General features: G+C 50.3%; 1 protein-coding gene across 2 annotated transcripts in view; it reads left to right on the top strand.

Moving 5' to 3' along the window:
* Positions 1-544: 544 nt before the first annotated feature.
* LOC126262906 (V-type proton ATPase 116 kDa subunit a 1-like) overlaps positions 545-9,263 on the top strand; it is a 253,157-nt gene continuing 244,438 nt past the window's right edge. For both annotated transcript variants that reach the window (XM_049959811.1, XM_049959810.1), the window contains exon 1: positions 545-743. The gene's annotated coding sequence lies outside the window, so the exon portion shown is untranslated. The remainder of the gene's footprint in view (positions 744-9,263) is intronic.

The raw sequence follows: 9,263 nt of genomic DNA, 5'->3' as shown, positions 1-9,263 counted from the left end.
ACCGCAACACGTGTCAGCAACAAACACAAAACGCGATAATGCAACCGACAAAAAACATCATAGAGTTGGTGAGTTAAGGAGGGTAGGTGGAATATGGAAGCAATCTGCCAGAATTTACCTTGGGGAGTGAATACTCGCGCAATCTGCGGCACCACACCTCGTGAGTTATGGGGATTTTTTCAAAATGGTAGTAAAAGTACGGCAATGAAGCAGTCGAAAGACACGACTTTAAAAAAAATCGCATAAAGTACGTTGCTGTCAATATGCAGGTTATTGTGTTGTTCGTTTAAAAATGTTCCATATGATGAACAACGGTTTTGGTTTAGACGGGCAGGTTTGTTGTGATTTGAACGCTGTTGTCGTAGCGCACAGCACAAACCGCTATCTTACAGCTCTCTGCACATCTGTCCCGGTTATCGCGTGTCTTGGGAAAACTGGAACGTGTTGTTCCACAGGATTGTTAGCGACATATCGGGAGTGATATAGCCAGATAGGCGAATAAGAACGCGTTATCTTCGTCTAGATAATACGGACGAGTACCGTATTACGCCACACTCCTTGCTAGCACTTCAGCAACCACGTTGGTAATCTCATATTGCCGACGAATGATAGGTACTAAACGCTAAAAGATCTGTGAACAGCCAGCAGCTATTACAGTCGCGTCGCATCTAACTACTGCCGCCTCTGCATCGGACGGTTGCGGAAGAAATCGTCGCTCAGTGAAGTGCACGGAAGAAAAACAGGTAAGTTGGAAGTAAAGTCATTCATATTTTTCATTATTGAGAATTGATCATATCATATACCATACACCATAAGGTGTGTGGTGGATGCTATGCTAATACCATTGCCAGCAACCCCCCACCCCCTCTCACCCGTGGGCAAGTGCTCTCCTTTCTAACGTTCCAATCGCGGGAGATGCGGGTGTCTGCGGTACGACTTTGGAAAGTTTAATTTCACCACAGTGGTCCTTATGAGGGACTGATGTGGAAGCAAGTAATAGGTTTCTCCATTCAGCTTTGAACGTACATTCTCGAATTCCTAAGAGCACGCCTGTGTGTGATGAACATCGTCATATTTGAAGCTGCCGAATAAACAAACATTTGACTAATCACGCAGCCCCTTTTTGGGCTAAAGTGTGATTTTGGAGCGCTGTCCCCCCCACCCTCCCCGCCCGGCCCCTCTGAAATCTTAATTGTGCTGATGACAGATTGGTTTCTAGCGTAGCCCGAGGTCTAGGTGAGGATGGAATGTGATAATTGCTTGACAATCGCGAAGCTAGCGAGTACGAACGCCAAATAAAGTTTGTGGTCAGAGTTCCACCTCAGCGTAGCTTAATTTTTACGTTCGCGCCCTGTTGAACGCACTTTGCCATATTTAACGCGCGTTTGGTTATAGAAACTAAAACTGCCAGATAATTCAGGAAACCCATATCAGATTGTGGACAAGTTTCTAGCGAGAATTTTGAGGCATATTGTTAACATACGTCGTACTTCAACTACGAAAGCCGCGCGGGGTAGCCGTGCGGTCTTGGACGCATTGCCCCGTCGGAGGTTCCAGACCTCCCTCGGGCATGTGTGTGCGTGTGTGTGTGTGTGTTGTCCTTAGCGTAAGTTAGTTTAAGTTAGATTAAGTAAGCCTAGGGACTGATGATCTTAACAGTTTGGTCCCATAGGAACTTACCACAAAAAAATTTCAACCACGAAAAATGGAAGGATGGTCCACTACGTTAGTTTTGCCCTTGTTTGAATTTGGCTGTATCTTCTGTCAACAAATTTGCGTCCAGCACAGGCGCACAATACTCTAGAGTCCTTCGAGTGTTTCATAGATTGTTTCTTTCATGAATGAATTAGACCTGACAATAAATCTCTGCCGGCCGGGTTTGGCCGAGCGGTTCTAGGCGCTACAGTCTGGAATCGCGTGACCGCTACGGTCGCAGGTTCGAATCCTGCCTCGGACATGGATGTGTGTAATGTCCTTAGATTAGTTAGGTTTAAGTAGTTCTAAGTTCTAGGGGACTGATGACCTCAGAAGTTGAGTCCCATAGTGCTCAGAGCCAATAAATCTCTGTCTGCCATTTTCTATAACTAGATTTACATATTGGCTCTCCTTAAGCCTGATCATCCTAATTTTGCGCCATTTTCCCTTTAGACGAATGCTGGGATGGTTCAACAAGCAAGGCAACAGACGATCTTCAACCCATCCACGAACATTCCAGAGCTGTAATCTGTCCCTAAAGATCTTGACGTCGACAGGACAAGTTACTCCATCTCTTCTTTCGCATGGAAAACACTACATCTTTGTGATGGCTTAACCGACTCCATTGAATGTTGGCAGTGATTTGACCTGTCAGTGCCAGAATGTTTCATCTGTCCACATGCATGAAATTAAATTTGTTTACCTTTAGGGTTGGCACAAATGACGAGGTCGCCATTTCTTCAAGTACTAATCGCTGCTAACGGACAAAACATTAGCTGCAGGCGTAGTCTCGACAAACATGACTTCAGAAACACACTACCCCTAATTAAATCGCACATAGTGTGTATTTTCTGCATTCGTTACATTAGATTACTGATGTTGCCTGTCCAGTAGACATTTCCTCTCATTTAGAGATGTAAGAAGATATGTTTCATGGGGAACGCGCCTTCTTCTTCTTATAGATAGTGGTGTTAGAGACGTGCCCCGTCTGGTACACTGTCATCTCATGGTACTCGCTGTGAAGCAACTGGGACACATACATGAAATAGTTGTGGTGAAAGGAACGGAAAGGAAAAGAGATAGGAAAGAGATAGAAAGGAAAAAATGACTTTCAGCAGCACAGGGCATTGTGGCAATGCAATGATGCAATTTATTATTTTTTTTAGGGATAGTGGACTGATTGGGGCTCAGGGGGCTAAGTGGGCAAGGGTCGAAACCCGAGGCCTGGCCACAGCGTCCCCTTCATCACCACCGAGCCTGTGGAGCATAGGGAAGTGAGAGACACAGGAATCAACAGAAGTGGAAGGCGTTGTTGTTCTTTATTTATTTGCATTTTGTTTTTGCAATATTCACTATTATTATGAAATTATGTGGAACATATATCAGCGACACAGGAAAAAATATAAATGCTGGGTAAAGAAAAAGAAAAAAGAAATAAAATCCCCGGAACCTAAGACGCGCTCTCCCATCCGCGGAGACACCGCCGGGGGGGGGGGGAGGGGGGGGCGGGGGGGGGGGGAAGAGGGGTAGTGGTAGTAGTAGCTTTAGTCATCCGTAGATCTCGTTTTAGAAGGATATATATAGGGCATGTCAAAGTATTTACAAGTTTAGATCAATTTACGAGAAGCTAATTCGTATACACATATATTTACAGACTTCTGTCCGCCCCGATAGCTGTCTGTCACGCCAAGAGGCCCGGGTTCGATTCCCGGCTGGGTCGGAGATTTTCTCCGCTCAAGGACTGGGTGTTGTGTTGTCCTCATTGTCATTTCATCATCATCGGTGGACGGCAACGGGAAACCACCACTGGAGTCACTTCCCTAGACGCTCATGCGGTGGACCTCTGTGACGAGGCTTCTCCCATGACAAGACCTGCCGCAAGGCAGAAGACAAAGTTTTTACAGACTTCTTGTTAGAGACAATCATTAGATTTACTCCTGGTATACAGTGCTTCTTTTACAAATAATAGGTGCCCTCAGCTCCAGGCACCACCCCTCCCCCCAACTTAGTGGAGGTCTAACGAAGACACGCCGAAGATAGTTAGCAAATAATGTTCGGTAGCGTGGCGTGTTTTCGAGAGCTGCATGGGCTGTTCGAAAATAGGTCCAGAAGTCGAGGAGGGATTTAGGTCGCTCATGAAAGAGATAAGAGACCGCTCAACCAAAAACTCACGTAATTGTTTGATATTTGGCGGCGGGAAAATGTTTGTCCTCCGGGTATAGAAACATTCGACGCTCGATTGTGTGTGGTGGCACTCGGAGATAGCAGGCAATGATTTGGCTGCACGAAGTGCTAGGCATCTTACGAAGAGGCGCATGTCAGACGGCGATCATCAGTGTCCAGTTTCTGGCAAAGGAGACAAAGAGGGGAATCTGACAAGCCAATGTCGTGCAGTCTCTGTTTCGTGGTGAATTTCCTGTTGACTATGTGATACCACAGTGCCAGGACGTCTGTAAGGAGGAAGGGCTGGTGGATGGTAGTCCACACTATGGGCCACTGGATGGAGGGATGTTTGGTCTCCATCACATTCTGGGACACGGTGCAACAGTAGGCTGTAAAAATCCTTAGTCCTGGACGGATGAGTATCTGAGAGACTGGTATGTGTGTAACTATAGTCGACGAAAAGGTCGAAATATGAGAAAAATGAGGCACGATGTGGCCGACAGACGCTGGCGGTGAGGTGGAAGCAGTCAGGAGGACCTCAAGCAAGCTCCATGTTAGAGACGTGCCCTGTCTGGTCCACTGTCTTCTCACGGTACTCATATACAAGGCTGCAGCTCGCATACGGACGTTGATGAGCTCGAGGCTACTATCCTGTGGGGGCAGGATAAGTGTCTTGACGGAATCAGTCGTAGGATAACAGCCAAAGGCCGCCTGAAGGTTGGGCCCAATCGCCGTCGGCAGAGGAAGAGCTTGTGCGATGTGGACCAATTTTGATGCCACATAACCATTAAGAAACTCTACGCATTGAGGTGTGTCCTGGTGGCGCAGGAGGTTCTGGCGGACGTCGTTGCGGATGACGTGTAACAGGCAACGGAAATTCGTTGCCGCTGTGAGTGAGACTGTGGGGGTGAAGGTGATGCCCAGGTACCGGAAAGTCCGCACAAGCAGCAGGGGTGCCACTTCACCTTCCTGGAGGCCTCGTCCAATGTACATTTCAGAGGATTTGGCGAAATTCATGGCGCTGCCAGCGGCAGCCCCATAACGTGTGATCAGTTCCAGGTCTGCTCGAATTTCAGAGCTGGAGCGAATGAGGAGGAGGAGGTCATCAGCATATGCCCGACAGCGAAAGGTGTGTTGGCGAAGAGTGAGGCTAGAGAGCTCGGTTGTCAAGCCCCCAATGAGGTGCTCAAGTGCTTTAGCATACAGGAGGCTAGAGAGGGGGTGCCCTTGCCGAATGGAACGGCAGATAGGTACCGGCCCTGCTAAATGTCCATTGACTTGGACACGTGAACTGGCACTGTTGTAAAGACACCGGAGATCATCAAGGAACGGAAGGGGCGGGGGGGGGGGGGATGCCCATTCGGGCCGCCACCGAAAACAGGAAACGATGGCGCACTTTATCGAAAGCGCTGTCGAAGTTTATAGCGACGACTGCTGCAGGGAGTCTGCAGGCCGCCGCCATCGCAATTAAGTCGCGGCATTGCCCTGTGGCAGTCTGTATGTTAACCTGTCCCCAAGGCGTCGTTTGCTCTGGAGAGAGGATATGAGGGAGTATTGTTTGGAGACGCATTGCCAGTAAGCGAGTGAAATCTTGTAATCGGCACTGAATAGGGTGAGCGGTCAGTAACTCGTGACCATCGAACCACGGGCTGGTTTGTGGACCGGAATGATGATGCCCTCAACAAAGGAGTCGTATGCTTCAGTGTCAGCATCTTCTTCACTATAAGTACGACGGTAGTGTTCGACGAATGCGTGGACGATATCATTCTGATTGGTCACCTGTTTTCCATGAGGCGTGACCAGAGTGTTGATGATCTGCAGCATGATCTTGGTGCCGCGTCCGTATCACCACCCATTGCAATTTCCAGCGTGCCAGCGCGATTATCGTCGCCTTAGTTCTTTGCTCTTCCAACTGGTTGTCTGGGGTTGGCTGCTGAGTGTCCAGATCTCAGAGAATCGCCAGTCGGGCAAGTCCTTCCCGTATCTCATCAGCGTCCTCCGGATCGCTGGTTTGGCGCAATCCATCCAGCATGTCAGTGTCGAGCAGTAGCGGGGAAGGCGTCGTTCGCAGGCTGTCCACGTCTCAGTGACTTGTTGGCGACAAGTCAGGTCATGCAGATGAGAAGTATTTAGTTTCCATGGCGCACGGCTGCGCCATACAGATTGTGGCGGGAGGAGGACAGTACAGATGTAAGCGCAATGGTCGGAAAAGGCCAGTGGCCAGCGTTAGGTGCCTCGTATCACAGATCTAAGAGTTTGTGAGGCATATATCCTGTCCAGACGGCTTGGGAATGACTGGTAAGAAAGGTAAGGCCAGAACGGTCGCCATGTTGAACTTCCCAGATATCGTGAAGCAAGAGGTTCCACACTATTATACGTAGTGCCTGGCATGTAGTATAATGTGGAATCTGATCTTTAGGGTACAGAACGCAGTTGAAATCATCGTCCTAAAAACAGGGGGGCGATTTCCTCTGAATAAAACTGGGCCCGTTCATGTCGTTGGTCGGTGCCTGAAGGAGCCTAGATATTAACGATGCGTGTCTCCACTGCAGTGAGTGTCATGCTCCGAGCTGATGAAGGCGCCGTCGGATACAGATATCCTGTGGCGGAAGTAGATAGCCACTCCACGGCCCATAGGATCATTCGCGGAGGCGTGGGCGGTATAGCCATTGATATTCGAGAGACTGTTCAAGTGGACTTCCTGCAGAAGGGCGAAATCAATATCAGAAGCCCAGAACATCTCCATCATAAGGCGGATTTGCAACCTAGAACGGCTGTTGTTGGTGTTGATGGTTGCTATCCGGTAGGCCTGGTGGTCGACTGCTGGAGGCTGGTCCACTTGGCGTCAGCGTAAGGGCGTGGGCGTCGCAGTGGAACGTTATCCCGCTCGCCCGCAGTGGATCCTGGCGAGAGTATGATTAGCGGATCGGCCCCGACGGCGCAGGGTCTCGTAACGGGCCCTGCTCCTCGACCTCCTCCTCGTGCCAGGTTGTGGATGCGGGCACAGGTGGGTCGTCCATTTTGTCTTCAAAAGATGATGCAGTGGTTCGTGGTGTAGTGTCGGCTGTGTTATGTCCATTAATTAGTTCAGCGTCCGCATGGTGCGTTGGGGAGACGGGCGCAGGCGCACCGGTGGATGTCTCCGCGCTCGTAACGTCCTCGTCGGCAGTAGCGGATTCGGGGGGCGTCGTGTTGGTCGACGGTTGCGTCATTCCCGACTTGCAACGTCTTCCCTTGGCCAGAAATTGTGCGGCGCCTTCTCTTGCGGCTTTTCGGGGAACGTTGTTTCCTTATGCGACCCCCCATGTCCGACGACGGAAGGGAGGCGCGTCGATCTGGCTGGAAGGTCGCTGTAGGGACGATGAGCGAGTCGATCTTCATCGTGTTGCCTAGAGTAGGGTCAACGGCCGGTCGCTTCGACATCGTCGGAGCGGAGTCGATGGCCGGCCGAGGCGGTGGGTCATCCGAGGCACTCTCCGTCGGTGTCTGGTCGGGCTCGTTTGTGGCGTCGGGGCGGCGTTGCGAAGTGGTAGGAGAACCTAGAGCAGCGGCGTAGAACACTGGTAGCACCGTAGGTTGCGACGTGGGTGGTCCTTCGGCAGCTGGAAGTTGCGTAGTACGCCGTTGTAGGCATTCGGATCTAAGGTGGCCTTGTTTGCCGCACCCGGAACAGGTCCGAGGCTGGCCGTCGTATATAATTATTGCACGGCATCCGCCGATCTGTAAATAGGACGGGACGTGGCTTCGGAGATCAATGGTGACGTGTCGGACGACGTTTAGGACACGATATGTCCGAAACTGTGTCCACTTCTCCGCAGACTGTGCGTATGGTCTGAGTGCCGAGACGGCTTCCTCAGCAGGAAGTTCCAACGGCGATTCGAAAATGCGTATCGTACGCATACCTAAGCCCGCGTGGTCGACGGTTACCGCCCCCACATTGCCATCAGCATGACAGAAGCGGAGCCCCTGATTGGTCTCACGAAGGGTGCGTTCACACGCCACGCCGTTAAAGATTTTAACATAGACCGCGCTGCTCACGATCGACAAATGTATGTCGATAAGATCGGTCGCCGGGATCTTCACTTCCTCTCGCAGAAAACACTCCACCGCGAGTGCTTTGGGTCGGGCATAATCGTTGCAGAAAGTGAATCGGAGTATAGATTTACAGTAACTGTTTACCAAGTATCGTATACGGTAAGCCGGTACTTAAGCAACGGCCGTCAGAATGTAAACAAGGCGAGCTTGCCCTCCGCACACGGTAAACACGGACGTGTCCGCTCTGTTGCCCTGCCAAAGGCAGACTTCTTCGCCATCTGGACACGCTATCCATGCCACTCAAATTCCCAACTTGCCGGTCGCCGCACCGCAACGAACCCCGCCCGTTAACCCTCTATTCGCAGATTTCTGATTCCAGTACCAGTGTCCGAAATCACAAGGGAAAAAGAAATTGGCGGGTAGAGGGTTAATATGCGGGGTTCTTTGCGGTGCAGCGACCGGGAAGTTGGGAGGAGGAGGAGGAGATTAGTGTTTAACGTCCCGTCGACAACGAGGTCATTAGAGACGGAGCGCAAGCTCGGGTGAGGAAAGGATGGGGAAGGAAATCGGCCGTGCCCTTTCACAGGAACCATCCTGGCATTTGCCTGAAGCGATTTAGGGAAATCACGGAAAACCTAAATCAGGATGGCCGGAGACGGGATTGAACCGTCGTCCTCCCGAATGCGAGTCCAGTGTGGGAAGTTGGGAATTTGAGTCTTACGGAAAGCGTGTCCGGATGGCCGAAGTGGTTAAGGCAACCACTCTGGAGAAGCGGAGCATCCTGATTCAAGTCCAAGTCTAGCACAAATTTTCGTCTCCTGCCATTGTACCGTGCAATGCCCTGTGCTACTGGAAGCCATTATTTCCATCCTATCTCTTCCCTATCCCATTTCCTTTCTATTTATTTCGGGTTAGTTAACCATGTGCACTTCTTCTTCTTCATCGTGTTAATCCCGTTTTGTACAGCGTCCGCTACACTCAAGATCTGGTAAATTTATTTTATTTAATTTTGCGGCCAGAGGCTCTTCCTGTCGCTGCATTCGTCAGTTACCTAAGGGACAGATGTCGTGTGCGCCATCTGTCTGTGAATTGTGTAAACCATGTTTTGTGTGTGATGGTATTTTAACTGTTTGTGTATCGCAATTTTGGAGACCAAAAATTGGGTTCAAATGGCTCTGAGCACTATGGGACTTAACATCTGAGGCCATCAGTCCCCTAGAACTTAGAACTACTTAAACGTAACTAACCTAAGGACATCACACACATCCATATCCGAGGCAGGATTCGAACCTGCGACCGTAGCGGTCGCACGGTTCCAGTCTGAAGCGCCTAGAACCGCTTGGCCACACCGGCCGGCCCAAAAATTGGGG

This window comes from Schistocerca nitens, chromosome 6 (genome assembly GCF_023898315.1).
Source record: "Schistocerca nitens isolate TAMUIC-IGC-003100 chromosome 6, iqSchNite1.1, whole genome shotgun sequence".
Lineage (NCBI taxonomy): Eukaryota > Metazoa > Arthropoda > Insecta > Orthoptera > Acrididae > Schistocerca > Schistocerca nitens.
The sequence above is the reverse complement of the archived record's forward strand: the minus strand, read 5'-3'. Positions and strand labels throughout refer to the sequence as shown.